Source organism: Ovis aries, chromosome 5 (assembly GCF_016772045.2).
Source record: "Ovis aries strain OAR_USU_Benz2616 breed Rambouillet chromosome 5, ARS-UI_Ramb_v3.0, whole genome shotgun sequence".
Classification (NCBI taxonomy): domain Eukaryota; kingdom Metazoa; phylum Chordata; class Mammalia; order Artiodactyla; family Bovidae; genus Ovis; species Ovis aries.
The window spans coordinates 66,015,535-66,031,586 of record NC_056058.1 but is presented as its reverse complement, the minus strand read 5'-3'; the positions used below and the strand labels follow the sequence as shown (position 1 = coordinate 66,031,586).

General features: G+C 37.8%; 1 long non-coding RNA gene across 5 annotated transcripts in view; it reads left to right on the top strand.

The window, feature by feature from the left end:
• The window catches only part of LOC121819665 (uncharacterized), a 51,783-nt gene that overhangs the window by 14,785 nt on the left and 20,946 nt on the right, over nt 1–16,052 (top strand). For 3 of the 5 annotated variants that reach the window (XR_006060007.2, XR_009600719.1, XR_009600716.1), the window contains 2 exons: nt 1,588–1,922; nt 10,335–14,508. This is a non-coding gene — a long non-coding RNA (uncharacterized LOC121819665). Of the gene's footprint in view, nt 1–1,587; nt 14,509–16,052 lie in introns of those variants that run through there. The other 2 variants (XR_009600717.1, XR_009600718.1) reach the window with 2 other exon arrangements.

Sequence of the window (16,052 nt, the reverse complement as noted above, 5' to 3'; positions counted from 1 at the left end):
TAGTAGGGGACTTTTATAGTGTTTAATAGATGAATGTTTAAAGTCACTGCCCTGTACAGCAGGAAACTGGTCCATAACTGAGCCAAAGTGACTCCACATCCAATTCAATTCTTTGCTTAAGTTTTCTTGCCCTTTTCACAGAATGAGCTTACTTTCCAACCTTCTGCTAGGGCTGTTCCTCAGCATCTTCTCATACCCTTAGCTTCCTAGCTTATTCCTCAGGAAATATTTACAACTAAGGAAGACACATAGTTAAACAAGCCAATTCAGTTTCCTCCTTGTTACAGTCTTTTATCAGATTTTTTTGCATATTTCCTTTTTTTTGGTCTAGATTTGATTTCAGACTGAATGGAGGGGATTGAGACTGCTCTCTTCGTCAAAACCTCTGAGTACACTGTTAGACCAGAGTCAGCAAACTGTAGCTCCAGGGCTAGGTCAGATTATAAAACAGGCTCACCAACAGCTTTATAAATAAAGTTTTATTGGAACATAGCCACATTCATTTGTTTCTATTGTATCTACGTTGTTTTCACACTGACAGATTAGAGCAATTACCACCAAAATCTCAGGACCTCCCAAAGCCTAAAATTTACTAATGCCTTATACATGATAGGACTCACAAATATCTGTTGAAAAACAGTTTTTCTTTTTTAATGCAAAAATGAACTAGTGTCCAAATTAAGTTGACTTGAGTCCCTCAAAATAGTTTGCACACCAATTTTCCCCTGTTTAAGTGAGTTGAGGTTCCAATTCATAGTTAGTAGAGTTGAAATTTAAGAATACTTCTGTGCAAAAAGATGCCTGGTGAGAAAAAAAAGTACTTATTTTTCATTCAACCCTACAATTTCTGCTTTTGTGTCAGACACTGTGTTTTGGTTTAATTCTAGTTCCAGTTCTTTCTCTGGGTAACTCTGAGGACCTCAGTAAGTGGTTTGGAATCCTATACCACTTCAGACTCTGGAAAGAGTCAAAGTTATTACCTGTTGTTATTATCTCTTAGGTAGAAAGGAACTTTAAAACATATAGTCTCTCTTCTAACCAGATTCAAAATGCATTTGTGTTATTGAGTATATGTAATAGTTTCAATTAATCTGCATTTAAGATGTAGTTCTGTTGGGAGAGTACCCCTAGGACTGATTAAACTGAATGCTGTTTATCTGGTAAATATTTTGGTTCTCAGGAACTACTATTTAGGTCCTAGGTGTACACCACTGAGAGGATAAAGACGGTTTCAAATTCTAGACATTTTCTCTTTCTCACAGATGTTTTTGAAGATACATACATTTGGTATGCACGACTAGTCTTTACAAAGTGCTTCAATACAAATCCCGTATGTCAGTTTTTTTTCTTTTGACACTTCCTGAAATTTCATCCTTTCAATGCAGCTGTTTCCTTGCTGTGACCATGTCTTCACTCCCTGTTTGTCACAGATTCTAGCTGACCAATGATTAGAATTTGGAGTTCATGGGAAATAAATACTGAGTTCTATCTGGGGACAGTCTCCTTGGTCATGTTGTTGCACAGGCCCAGCACATGGCTCTTGTTACCTGCAGCTTATTGAATCCTTGCTTTCATGTTAATTTCTAGCTCCAACTACAACAACAACCACTACTCCAACAACGACCACCACTACTACTACTCAAAGAAAAACGACCATGACTACTACACCTCCAAGAGAAACAACCGAGGCTATTACTCCAACAACGACCGAAACTAATCAGACAAAATCTACTGCTTCAACAACCACCATCACCACACTCCAATGACAACCACCGCTGTTCCAAAAATGACCACCACTACTACTCCAGTAACAACTGCCACCACTACTTCAACAATCACGATGATCACCACTGTTCCAATGACAACGAAGGCTTCTACCTCTGCTCTTCCAATGGCAACACCCACAGAGGACTTCCAGCCAGGTAAACAGATGTGCTTCTGATGCTAGAAGGCTTTAAAGGAGAGGATATTGACTATGCAGAGCACTGTGTTAAGTCAGATGTACAATCTAAGGTAAGGATTCTTAACAGGCTTCCAAAGCTGGCTCTACAGAGTCTGTGAATCCCCTGTCCCCTGTTATATTCACCTTTTATATCTATAAGCATTTACAGAGTGAAGGAGACCTAAGGCTTTTTATCAGACTCTCAAGAAATTCATTAATACAAAAAAAAACAAAACAAAACAAAAACCCAGATCACTGATCTTGGACATCTAAGGAGAATGGCTCATTTTAACACAGAATTATGACGGAAAAATAAGGATGCCAGAACAGGGCCTGGTGAATGAGATTCTGCCCTTTCAAGGAGCTCAGAATAGAGATAATTTAATCCATTCTAAAGCCTAACCCAACACATGAGGATAAGATTTCAGTGAAGTTAATGCTTACTCTGTTTTCTGTGTCAGGAAACATGCTAACTGCTTTACAACTATTAGGCCACTTAATTTTTATGACAACCCTACCCATTGTCATTGTCCCTGGTGGCTCAGACGGTAAAGCGTCTGCCTGCAATGTGGGAGACCTGGGTTCGATTCCTGGGTTGGGAAGATCCCCTGGAGAAGGAAAGGGCAACCCACTCCAGCAGTCTTGCCTGGAAAATCCCATGGACAGAGGAGCCTGATAGGCTATGGTCCATGGGGTCAGGAAGAGTCGGACATGACTGAGCAACTTCACTTCACTCACCTATTGTCAGTGTGATTCAATCCTACCTTATATCCCTGAGGACTGAGGCACAGAGTCTGAGTTCATTGTTGTTTCTGTTCATTCATATGAATAGAAAATGGTTGGGTCTAGATAGTGGGTCTAGCTAGTTTGGTCTAGCATTAATTTGAATGCTGGCCTTTGCTGCATTCTATACTGAACATAGAGTTTATGTTTGGATGAGTTTGTTCTGATCTGACATCCTCACTGGAAAAGCTTTCATACAATTACCCTGCTTTTTCGGGGTGTCAGTGACTTACACATTTTGCTTCTAACCTCCTTTGTTCATGTATCAGAGGAATGTCATTTATACTGATGACAAAGTAAACATCAGATTTAAGTATTATGCAATTTAGAATGCATACACTTGTTTTTTTAAATTCAGACTACAGTGTTCATACTTCAAATTTCTGTTAGATCATAGTTTAGGTTTAATATAAATGGAGAATATTTTTGAATTATAGATGTGGAAATAACTCATTTTGAGGACATGTTTGGGTTCAAACTTTCTCTTTTTAGGATTAAAAAGATAATTTTTATGTGGAGATTCTCAAAGCCTCCACAACCCTTTGGCACTTTGAAGTGGCTCTAGAACTGAAAAGTAACAGAAATATCACAAACTCTTAGCCAAAATGTCTGTGGGAACACATTGATTGATTTCCCATCACCCCTGTTGATCCATGTGTGTATTCAGTGAGGAGGGATCTGAAGGATTTTCTTCAAGTTGAATTTGGAAGGAGGTCTTTAGGTTGAAAGTGGGATTTTTACAGCCATAAAAGTTTGCAAGAAAAATACACTAGAGCATCTGTTGACTTTTTCAATATTGATTTAGCTTAATAGTTTGTGACTGCTGAGGTGGATGGATTAGAGTTCCTGTTTTGAGGGACATGTGTACGTTATGGCCTTTGTTTAAAGCAGAAGTTCAGAAGGAAGGTGTTGGTGCATATGTTCGTGTGACCTCCTAGAGGCAGTATTAGTTGAGTCTTATACATGTCCTGATAGTCTCCTAGTGAGTTTGAGTTCAGAGTTGAACTTTACAGTATGGAAAGGATGTTAGCACTGGAACAGATCTATAGCAGGGGCATTTGTATTTACATTCATTCCCTCTCTGTGCTCTGTGCCCTTGTCCATGCTAGTTGCCTAGAATATTCCTGAACTGGTTGGAAGTAAAGTCCTAGGAGAACAGGAGAACAGAAAAAATGCCCACAAAGACCAAAACTACAGAAAGAAGTTAAGATCAACAGGTCTTCTGCACAGATATAAGTTGAATGAAGACTGTGATCATTTGATTTTGTTTTATTGTCCTGTTCTTAATTCCTAAAGAGAGCCATATCCTGCTACAAATTTGAGCATTAGGCAAAAGCAAAGCCAAAAAAAAAAAAAAAAAAGAAGAAGAAGAAGAAGAGAAAAGAAATACACCACCAACAAGAATGACCAAAAAACTCCCATAAAAACAAAAACAAAAGATAGCTCAGAACAAGAGAACAGGTAATGTTGAAATGTGAAGTCCATGGTGAGAAAGTGGAAAGAAGACCAATGAGAGGCAATGGGGAAAGCCTAGGTTTGAGAACTCTTGTTCAGCCAGCACCGCTGCCTTGCTCTAAAATTCTGTGATGCTCTCAGAGGAAGGGATATAAAAATCTTATTACGAGGCAACTGGTCAACTCTGCAGGTCAGGTGAGATGTTTGATAGAAAATAAAGGAGAGATATCAAGCAAAGGAAAAAGGAAACATAGCCCTGAGAATTCTGAGTAAACTTTCTGGTGAGAAATAGATGAGTCAGATAACATATGAAATCAGTCTTATGAAAGGAGTGATCAGAACACAACTGCAGAAGGAGCCAGGGTACCAGGAACATTGCTTTGAGGTTTATTACCAAGACTCAGACAATGGATTGTACCATCTCCTTAAAGTGACTTCAAGAAATTGAATAATCTCAGTATGTTTTCTGTGCTGGAAAATGTGTACATCTCCCTGGAAAGATGTAGATGGATAATTAGGAACTTGAATATGGTCAGGAAATCAAGATCGGGGTTCTTGTGAACAAGGTGGGTTAGTGCCAGCCCCAAGGCCATGCTCCATAGAATTGAAATGTCATTGGTATGATAAAAGTTTGATATGAATAAACACTTAACTGAGTGCCCTATATAAGATGCTCTATTGATAGGTTTTAAGAGGATACTAAGAGTATAAAAGGAGAAATGATTCTGTCTATTGATAAGCTCTTCAGATCATTATCTAGGTAATATTTATTCATGGTAATGAAACACATATATGGCAGAGTAATGTCTCAAGGCCATCCTTTAATATTTTTCTAAGAAAGAGTCAAAGGGTAATTCCTAATTTTAGTTTTGTTTGCCATTTTTTTGCTGGAGTTGGAAATTTTCCTCCACAAATTGAATAACATTCTTCCATTCTTATCATTTCAGTACCTTCTTTATCTTCTCCAACGCAGGCTGCAGAAACCAAGCCTACCACCCCATATGAAACAAATAAAACTTGCTCACCATCGTACTCTTGCTCAAAATGTAACTTTGTTTTCTTTCCTGAAAGCCTGGGAGCTTTCAAATTTTGATAAATAGCACACTGTTAAGAGCACATATGCTGTAATAACACAGGTCTGACTTGAGTACCTACAAAGGCTACTCCAATTAGCTATACAACTTGAACAAATGTCTTACCCTTTTTGAATCTGTGTTTATCCTTTGTAAAATGGATGGAATTTTACTGATGTAGAATTCTTTCAAGGATTAAATTAGATAAAGATTGGAACATAGTCAAATGGTAGTGATATATAGAGTGGCAACTATGACTGTCACTTAGCCTGTCCAGATATGCACACCTGAGCAACATAGCTAGCTTGTAAGATTTGGGAACATCCACACGTGTATCTGCATTTCTCTAAATTAAATGAACCAGCCTTTTCTTTAAACTTATTAGTAGGTTTAGTCCCTTGGACAGAGCCTTTAAAAGCTTAAATCCAAATTAACCTGGTCCAGACCAGACTAGTCACTTGTTTATGTTTTGCCTAAGCTCCAGAAACTACACAGAGCCACAAGACCCTCCCGCTGCCTTGTTAAGCTTTCATTTCACATGGACGCTTTGAGATGGGTTGAGAAAATGGACAAGAGAACCAAAGAGGCATGCCCTACTAGGACTGGGCTATTCTATCAGAAAAGTCTCCCTGCTCTCCCCAATTTTGGAAAGTCCATATTCTTTTCAGATGTAAGATTTGTCTTGCCTTCCCTGTGATGGTGAAAGGTGATGCTGAATCCTGTCATCTTCCCCAGCTAATTTGCTGCCTGTGGTGGTAAATTTGGGGGTGTGGCACATGCTGAACTCCTTTGCAATGCAGAGCTGGCTTATGTGTCCTTGTGCCTGTGAAGCATTCAAACAAGGTCAGGCTTTTCAAGACTCCTGGTGCATATGAGTCATCATGTTCAGGAGCTGCCAATCTGTAGCAGACCCGCAGTATGGCCTACCTTTTGCCAGTCATCCCTGGAAGCTGGTTAATAGAAAATGGACCAGCAGTAGGATGCACAAAGGGACCAATTCAACTGGGAATCAATCTCTAAAATATGTCATTAAAACCTGGTCAAGGTAGAGATTTTCAGAATGGAACAGACATTGGAATAGCTGTGTCCCCACAACTTCTGTGACTGCTGCCTCTTGGCAGTGTCTCTGAGGTTCTCCAGCCAAATCCTCACAATGCCCAAGTCAGACTTCAATGGGTTAAAGCCTCACAAAACAAAGAATTTTAGTGTGGAAGGAATTTTGGTCATCATATGGCCTGCCACCCACCTTTGGACAGACAGATGTACCAGCAAACCGTCAGTTGTTGTGGTTGTTCATTAGCCACGTCATGTCTGATTCTTTGTGGCCCCATAGTCTGCAACATGCCAGGCTTCCCTGTCCTTCAGTATCTCCTGGAGTTTGCTCAAATTCATGTTCATTGAGTTAGTGATGCCATCCAACCATCTCATCCTTTATCACCCCCTTTTCCTTTTGCCTTCAGTCTTTACCAGCATCAGGGTCTTTTCCAGGGAGCTGGCTCTTCACATCAGATGGCCAAAGTATTTGAGCTTCAGTCCTTCCAATGAATAGTCAAGATTGATTTCCTTTAGGATTGTCTGGTTTGACCTCCTTGTAATCCAAGGGACTCTCAAGAGTCTTCTCCAGCACCACAGTTCAAAAGCATCAATTCTTAAGTGCTAGTCTTTATGGTCCAATTGTCACATGCATACATGACTACTGAAAAAAAACCAGAGCTTTGACTCTACTCACCTTTGTCAGCAAAGAGATGTTCTGCTTTTTAATATGCTGTCTAGGTTGGTCATAGCTTTTCTTCCAAGGAGCAAATATCTTTAATCTCATGGCTTCAGTCACCATCCACAGTGATTATGGAGCCCAAGAAAATAAAATCTGTCATTGCTTCCCTTTTTTTCCCCTTCTATTTGCCATGAGGTAATGGAACTGTATGCCATGAGCTTAGTTTTCAAGTGTTGAATCTCCTCCTTCCCCATTTTCACGAGGCCCTTTAGTTCCTTTTCACTTTCTGGCATTAGAGTGGTATCATCTACATATCCGAGGTTGTTGCATTTCCCCTGGCAATCTTGATTCCAACTTGTGATTCATCCAGTCTGGCAGTTTACATGATTTACTCTGCACACAAGTTAAATAAGCAGGATGACAATAAGTAGCTTTGTCATACTCCTTCCCCAATTTTGAACCAGTCAGTTGTTCAATGTTCAGTTCTAACTGTTGCTTCTTGACCAGCATACATATTTTTCAGGAGACAGATAAGGTAGTCTAGTACTCCTGTCTCTTTAAGAATTTTCCACAGTTTGTTGTGATCTACACAATCAAAGAAGTCAAGAAGAACAAACCAATCAATCCTAAAGGAAATCAACCCTGAATATTCATTGGAAGGACTGATGCTAAAGCTGAAGCTCAATACTTTTGCCACCTAATGTGAAAAGCTGACTCATTGGAAAGGACCCTGATGCTGGGAAAGACTGAGGGCAAGATGAGAAGGAGACAACAGAGGGTGAGATGGTTGGATGACATCACTGACTTAATGGACAAGAGTTTGAGCAAACTCTGGGAGATAGTGAAGGACAGGGAAGCCTGACATGCTGTAGTCCATGGGGTCACAAAGAGTCAGATATGACTTAGTGACTGAACAATAACAACATAATCAAAGGCTTAGCATAGTCAATGAAGCAGAAATAGATGTTTTTCTGGAATTCTTTTGTTTTCTCCATGATCTTCCTAATGTTGGCAATTTGATCTCTGGTTCCTCTGCCTTTTCTAAACCTAGCTTGGACATCTGGAAGTTCTCAGTTCATGTGCTGCTGAAGCCTAGCTTAAGGATTTTTAGCATAACCTGTTAGCATGTGAAAGGGTTATCCAAGTCATTAAGACCTTTTCGTATCATTCTTCTTTTGTATCATTCATCATTCTTGCCAACGCTTTTAAATCTCTTCTGCTTCTGTCAGGTCCTTACCATTTCTGTCCTTCATCATGCCCATTCTTGAATGAAATGGAGAAAGGGAAGATATACACAACTGAAAGGGAAAGATATATCCAACTGAATGTAGAGTTCCAGAGAATAGCAAGGAGAGATAAGAAGGCCTTCTTAAACGAACAATGCAAAGAAAACTGTCATACATTATCTCATTTAATTCTTTCAGGGCAGGTTTATTTCTTGCCATTGCCAGACTAAGGAGCCTGTTTAGTTCTGTTTTGGAGACAGACAGTCTTCAGTTCAACTGCCAGTTACTAGCTGTGCACCCATAGGCAAAATGTTGCATTCCTCACTTCAAGGTTGTGAGGAATGAAAACTAAGATGTTCGAAAAGTCTATTGCATGGTGTCTCTCCCCACATTGTTCCTATTGTTATATAATAACATAATAGTAATGGCTGATATTTGTTTAACATGGTGTTAAGCACCTTATATGCATCATCTAATATGACTGCTTTATGAGATGGGTGCTATCAACAGCCTGGAGTTCTAACTCTTACCCTAGCTAGAAACATAAATATACACATTTATGTGCATGCATACATAAATGTGTATGCAAAAGGACCTCGATCAAGGTCACATTTTGAGGGACATTGTCAACACTGAAGTCAAGCTTTATCTTACTCAAGTCCATGCTGCTTTTACAAAATCGCCCATTCTATACCTGAAACACTTACCTAAGGTTATAATACAAGTCATGCACAAAGCCTAGACTGTAGATATTGTCTTTGGCTCTCCAAGAAGTACTGTCAGAATAATTAAAACGTAAACACAGTAATGTAAAGTGTAAAACTTTAGAGGGGATATGGTGGATTCATTTTCACTGCCATTGCAAAATGACATGACAAAAGTTTTGTCAGTAGTTGAGGATTTTCTAAGACCTTCAGTATTTTCATTGGATGAGAATGTAACTTGTGTAGTGGTTATGAACTGAAGCTCTTGCCCCATTCTATAGCTGGAAACTTCAACCATTTCAGGACTACTTCCTCAGGTATAAAATAGGATTAAGAAAATTGGTATAAGAATATAAAGGTCTTGGTCTATAACAGATACTCAGTAAAGAAAGAATCCTGTGTCTGACCTATGTGTCAGATAGGTTGCTTAGGAAGGTCAACAGTATGTGTTCTGTGTAACAAAAGGCATATTTCAAAACACTATTAAAATTTGAACATTCAAAACTTTAAAGCATAGTATTATTTTATATCAAGATTTTAGGTACATAGCATCCCTGTGTGTGTGTGTGTACATGTGTGTCTGTATGTGTTAGTTGCTCAGTTGTGTCCAGCTCTTTGTGACCCCATGGACTGTCCCACCAGGCTCCTGTGTCTGTGGAATTCTCCAGGCAAGAGTACTGGCATGGGTTGCCATTCTCTTCTCCCCGGGGATTATCCTGACCTGGGAGTTGAGTCCAGGTCTCTTTCATTACAGGCAGATTCTTTATTATCTGAGCCATCAGAGAAGCCCATAGAGTATCCTTAGAAATTCTGCATATATCCTCATGTTACATTAGCTTTGGAGCTGATGTAACATATTTTCTAAAGCTCATTTGGATCAATATTTGGGCACACTAACACATAATGTAGGAGTTGGATGCCACCTGTGTGGGATATCTTAGTGCATTTCACTCACATTTTAAATGTAAAGCCAATGTAACATCTGTTTTGAAAAGGGTGGTTCTGCTGTTTGCTGTGCAGTGGCCTCACTGCAGTTTCATAGCCGTCATTAAAAAAACTGGTTACCTACCTTAAGTGGTAATCTTTAACCTAGTTCTGAGAATGGGCCACTATAACTTCTCAAAAATTGTAGGTAAACATTCTGTGAACGTATACTTGTTTCCGTAGATAGAAAAAACAGGGGTCCATTTTGGAAGGGTTGGTGATGAAAATGGTTAAGAAGCATGGGTTACAGGTTAAATTAAATAACGTTAATTATTTGATTTAATTTAACATTAGTTATTTGATTTAACTCCTGCAATGCCTACAGCATTTGGCCATATGAATATTCAAGTTTTTATTCATTACCAGAAAGCAATGTGAATGAATATATTTGGTGTTTGCAATGAAAATTCAGTATTTTTATAATTCTAATAAATGTTCCTTCTTGTTGAGCAGATGGGAATGACACCGTGACAGAGTCTTCAGATCCCCTTTGGCGTAGCTATCAAGCTGTAAGCGTACTCTTTCCTACTTTATTAGCCTGATTCACTTGTATGCTTTCTTGGAAGCAAGTTACGCTAGAGAGTATTGTTAACAGTCTTGTTCACAGTTGATTATTTCTAATCCATAAAATAAAGGAAGAAAAGAATTTGACTCTTAAATAAGGATGTTTTAATTAATTTAAAAAATTTATATAAATGCACTATTTTGTTAGAAATATACAAAAAAGTGATATTATACCTCACACAAACACTCTAAAAATGTCTCCTGGCCATAAAATTAGAAAAAAAGAGTGAATTAATTCAAGGATAGTGAATTAACATTACATATCAAGGAAGACTTCGACCATCATTAGAGAAATAGCATACCTTGAATTGACGTGGTGGAATGGGGGCCATCCCAACCAAAAATATTATGCAAATCAAAGTGTGCTTGCTTAAACTTAGGTCCCCTAATATCTTTTTCCAACCCAATTGTCCTCCTATTGAGAAATTTTGAGGCTACTGCTGAGTCTTTCTATATGTAATCCTCCCCATTTGTTGCTGGTGTTCAGTCACTAAGTCTTGTCCGATTCTTTGCAACACCATGGATGGTAACCTGCTGGCTCCTCTGTCCATGAAATTTTCCAAGCAAGAATATTGGAGTGGGTTGCCATTTCCTTCTCCGGGGAATCTTCCACACCCAGAGATCAAACCCATGTCTTCTGCTTGGCAGGCAGATTCTTTACTAATGAGCCACTTATGAAGCCCTTATCCTCCCCATATGATGACTTTTTAAGGTCCTAAGGTCTTGAACATCTTTGTGATTCTGTAGGATGTTCTCATACATAGTTTGAGAAAAAATATAAGGAGCTATATAGTCTCATGATGTTCATTAAAGTCTGATCTTTGTAAGTTAGAAGAATTCAATAGAATATTTTCTTTTGGCTCACTTGGTTAAAAAACTTTTCTTTTTTCTATGTGCAAGTAACTCTTAGAAGCAACAAACAAAAAGAGTTTGGGTATGAGAGTAATCCTGATTGCAAGTGGTGAGAGATTGCAACATGGCCATTGTAAGAGAAAGTCAAGCTCACGAAAAGTGGAGTTATTTATTGTGAGATCAAATGGCTTTATGTTGCATACCTTAGTGACAATGATAACACTACCATACAGGAATGATATGAAAGATATTAGCCACTCTCACCAATCAGCTATGGGCACTGACTGATCTGATGAATATGGATAGAATTTGTTTATATCTATTAAATAGCAGAACTGCCACTGTGTAAATGACTGTAATATTGTTATACAGTTAGATTTATGCTGGATTAAAAAAAATATTCTGAATGGTGGGTTTTGTTTTTTTTTTTACCTTTAGGACAGGTATGTTTAGCAACAAATAGAATCATTACAAAAGCAAGTCCACAATAGGCAGTAGCAAAACTGTGGGCTTTTTGTGTCTTGACTCTAAAGATGTCACAGTGTCTTCCAGGTATCCTGAAAACCAAGGAGTATATATTTTGTCCTAGTAGTAAATCAATTTCCTGAACTCCACTTTAAAGAGAGAATTGAACAAATACCTGACAATATATAAGAAAAGATGTTCTTTGCTGCTATTTATAATCATAAAAATGTTTCAAATAACCTTAACACTCAATAATAGGGATTAATTAGTCAATTAAACATGCCCACTTATTGCCATTAACAATGTTGGCACCACAGTGTATTTACTGCCATGAAGAGACAGTATCAATTGATAAGTGAAAAACTAACTTTTAAAATAATGTAAGGACTTCCCTGGAAGCCCAGTGGGTAAGACTCCACAATTCCAATGCAGGGGTTCACAGGTTCCATCTCTGGCTGAGGAACTAAGATCCCATGGATTGTGCAGCCAAACACATATGTATATATATTTAAAATATGTATATATATATATATTTAAAAATATCAGAACTAAAAAATATATCAGAACTAAAAAATGTGTCAAACTTACATAAGAAAAAACATTTTTTGTTTTAGTATCATAAGAATAGTATATATGGGAATACCTTATTCATTTTTTAAAGTATTTGTAATTTACATATTATAAAACAGGCTCATTTGAAATGTACAGTTTGAGTTTTGACAAATGTATACACCTTTGCAAATACCATCACTAGCAAGATATACATTTCCACCATCCCTAAATGTATTTGAATTTTAAATTGTCTTAGAATCTCACCATATGATGATAACTTCAGATCATTTGGTCTCACCCCTCATGATAATAAACTAGCCAAATGTTAATAAATATATCTAGGTAGTTTATTTTAGGAAGTGTATTCTACCCACAATTCTAATAATATGGTTTTATTTTGTTATTTGTTATTTTGTTTTTGATCTGCTGGTGCTTCTTTAGGGGCTGGTACAAGGTCCATGGATGAGCACCGACAAGGGAGTCTCCACTGGAATCTCTGTTGCTGTCTTAGTAGTATTGCTAATATTTGTGGTATTCTAGATTAACAAAAGTAAGTCACCTCAAGACTATGCCCACAGGAGTATTCTTGAGCCAAACTATCTGTAGCCCTACATTCCATATGATTTTGGTTTCTCATAACTTTCTTTGTTCTTACTTTGTTCTTTTTTATTTTTATTTATCTTAAAATTATCTTCCCAGTGAAGAGAAACATGATACTTAAGTTCTCCATGGGAGAAATTAAATATGGAGAATTAAGCATTGGTTAGGTAGAGCTGGGATTTGGATATCAACAAACCAGTGTAATATACAAGGTTTGTTCACTCCTCCTTTTCCCCTTTCTCCAATAACCAATTTTTGTTCCTATAGGGGATGAAATTGCTGAGAGTTTTACAACACCCACTTAACAGAGGAACCAAATGAGCCATTGGGAGGATACATGATTTCAGGGCTAAGAGGAGAACAAAGGGTTTCACAAGGCAGCCACCCAGGGCCTCCTGGTGTCCTTCCACCAGTGTGTGTGTGTGTGTGTGTGTGTGTGTGTGTGTGTGTGTGTAAAACCTGTCATCTATAGGAGAAACACAATCTCCCATTTTTTTACAGTGAAACATGATTGTATTAAAGTAAGCTAGGGCATGTGAGTGAATGCATTAACCCTAATAATCATAAGATACTTTCCACTAAGGGGTTTATTTGGCTTCTAGAGATTCAAGAAAAGTTATCTGGAGTTATCAAGGAAGAGCCCAGATTGATTTGTTTCCCCTTCATTTTAAAAATATTCTTTCCTCTTAATTAATTTTTTCAGTGTCTGATATCTGTACCTATTTTTCTCATATTAAGGTAATAACAGTAATAATATACTTATTGGGGAAAAAAATCTCATGAACTCTTTAGCTTATATGTTTAATTTTCTCTTCATTTCTTATCTAGTTTAGAATATCTTTGCCTGGGTAACAAGGTGGAGCCACTATGGTAAGTTTGAAAGAGTTTGTGTCAATGCCTTTTGATATTCTTATTCTATTAAAAATAAGGAAAATGTCTCTGTCCCTCTCCTCTTTTCCTTCTGAGTTCTCCATTTTATACTCAGGATTCTGAAAAATCTAGTATATAGAGAATCTCCATTGCTGTCTAACCTTCCAGTAATGATTTTAGTGATGTGATGAGAATACATCTCTGTGTTTTCTGCAAATGTGCTAGAACTGTACAGAAACAGCACCTGAAACCAGACCTTTTAGAGCAAGAGAACTAAACTGCAGATTTTGTTTCATGGGCTGTTTGAGTGGGTTGTTTGGTTTGTTTTTTGATTTCATTCATTGCTTTGTTTATTGCTTGTCTATTGAGTTCCTATTATATTCTGAAGAGATGAGCAGAACAGACTGAAAACATGTAAGTGAATAAGCAGGGCACTTATAGGACCTCCAGAGAAATACCATGGGGAATACAGAGCAGGGCAGTGGGCTATGTGAGTGAGCCCCAAGGGAGCAGAAGGCAGCTCTGCAAAGATCTGGAGGAGGACACCTCCAGGCTGAAGACCCACAAAGCTGGGATGTGCCTCCAGCTCTCCACGGTCCCACCATCCCCTATTGTTCCATAACTAGCCTGCTGTGCTCAATTACATTAGTTGTGTGGCCTCAAAACCATTTGACTTTACAGTTGTGTAAATCTACCCCACTGCCCAATAAAAAGTTAAATCCTCTTTGTATGCATCCCTGTAGTCATTTTCCCAAACATCTGTAGAGGTGGGAAACCACGATCTACTTCCAAATCCAAATAGCCTGCTTCATCTGGTCCAGCTTGGGCTGTAGGCAGTCTTTCTTTGATAAAATCCATCCTTCTTAAGCCACCATCCATTATTCCTAGTTCTCTTTTATTGGATGTCTTTCCTATACCTGAGTTAATCACATGAGCCAGTCCACAGAACATGCCTTAAACAATGACCAACACATTGCAACTGTTCCATAAATGCTGACTTTTATTATTGTAGGCATGCCCTTCACATCAATAAACCTGTGAGACAGGCACTAGTATTAGTCTTAGTTTACAGTTTGGAAAACAGGTTTAGAGATGTTGAGTAATATCGAAAGTCACATCACACAGCAGTTAAAAGGCTCCAGTGTAAGTCTGCTAGAGTCCAAAACCCAGACTTATAGAAGTTTTTGACTATCTGCTTCCAAAAATGGAAGAAAAATAAACACTCCCTATAAGCAGAAAAGAATGGAAAATAGCATCCTCTTAGTCCTTTCACTGTTTAGATTTTTAAAATTTTCACTTTTTATCCCCTAATTAGAAAAGAAAATATTTATTGTAGAAAACACCTTACAAAAAAAACCAAAAAACAAAAAACAAAGCTGAGCGTTTCCTCATCGTGTTATTTTGGGGGCAGCTATTAATTTACCACATTAACTGTTTTGAACCACAGACACCTAAACTGTTTCCACACATACGTGACTAATCTGTTTAAAGATCAGAGCTGAGTGAAGATTCAGTGCATTTCATATCATTTCTGGGCAGGCTTAGGTAATGAAAATAGTGACTGCATACAAGTTCTAAGAAAGTAGCTCTATCAAAGCCCCACAAATTACCTTTTTGTACCTTTGATGTGTACAAGCTATAAAAATCATCTAACTCAGCTTTCCAGTTTTGACCATTAAGACCTTTTTGTACCCTTGTATGCTCATACAAGCTATAAAAATCATCTAACTCATAGCTTCCCAATTTTGACCATTAAGACACAGTAAGATTTTTAGCTGCATGATCTAGGACACACTTAGATGAAGCAATGCTGTTTTAATATATCCAGTATGCTTTGATATTTTGTATGCTGATATATATTTATCTTAAATATAGAATTTAGACCACTAAGTAGATTTAATTTAGCCTTCTCTAAAGGGTCACAGTCTCCATTCAGAAAAACACCAACCAAACCATTCCCTGGCCATCTTTGTGAATGTGCATCCTGGTTTAGTACTTCATCTTGATGTCTGATATTTGTCTTCTTACATTTTCAATTTTTGTTTTCTGTTACATAAGCCTCTTAAAGGAGACAAGTCTAGGATTTTGAAATGACTGCTGAGGATTTCTATCACTTCATTAAACAGACTTTCCTAAAACTTCATATTTATAAAATCTGGAAACTTCTATTGACTTCATAGGCTGTCTGAATGACGCCCTAGGAAATGCAAATACCCAGTATTGCCTGAACATAAAGAACTGTGCTGCTCATCCTTGAGAAGTGTTTTT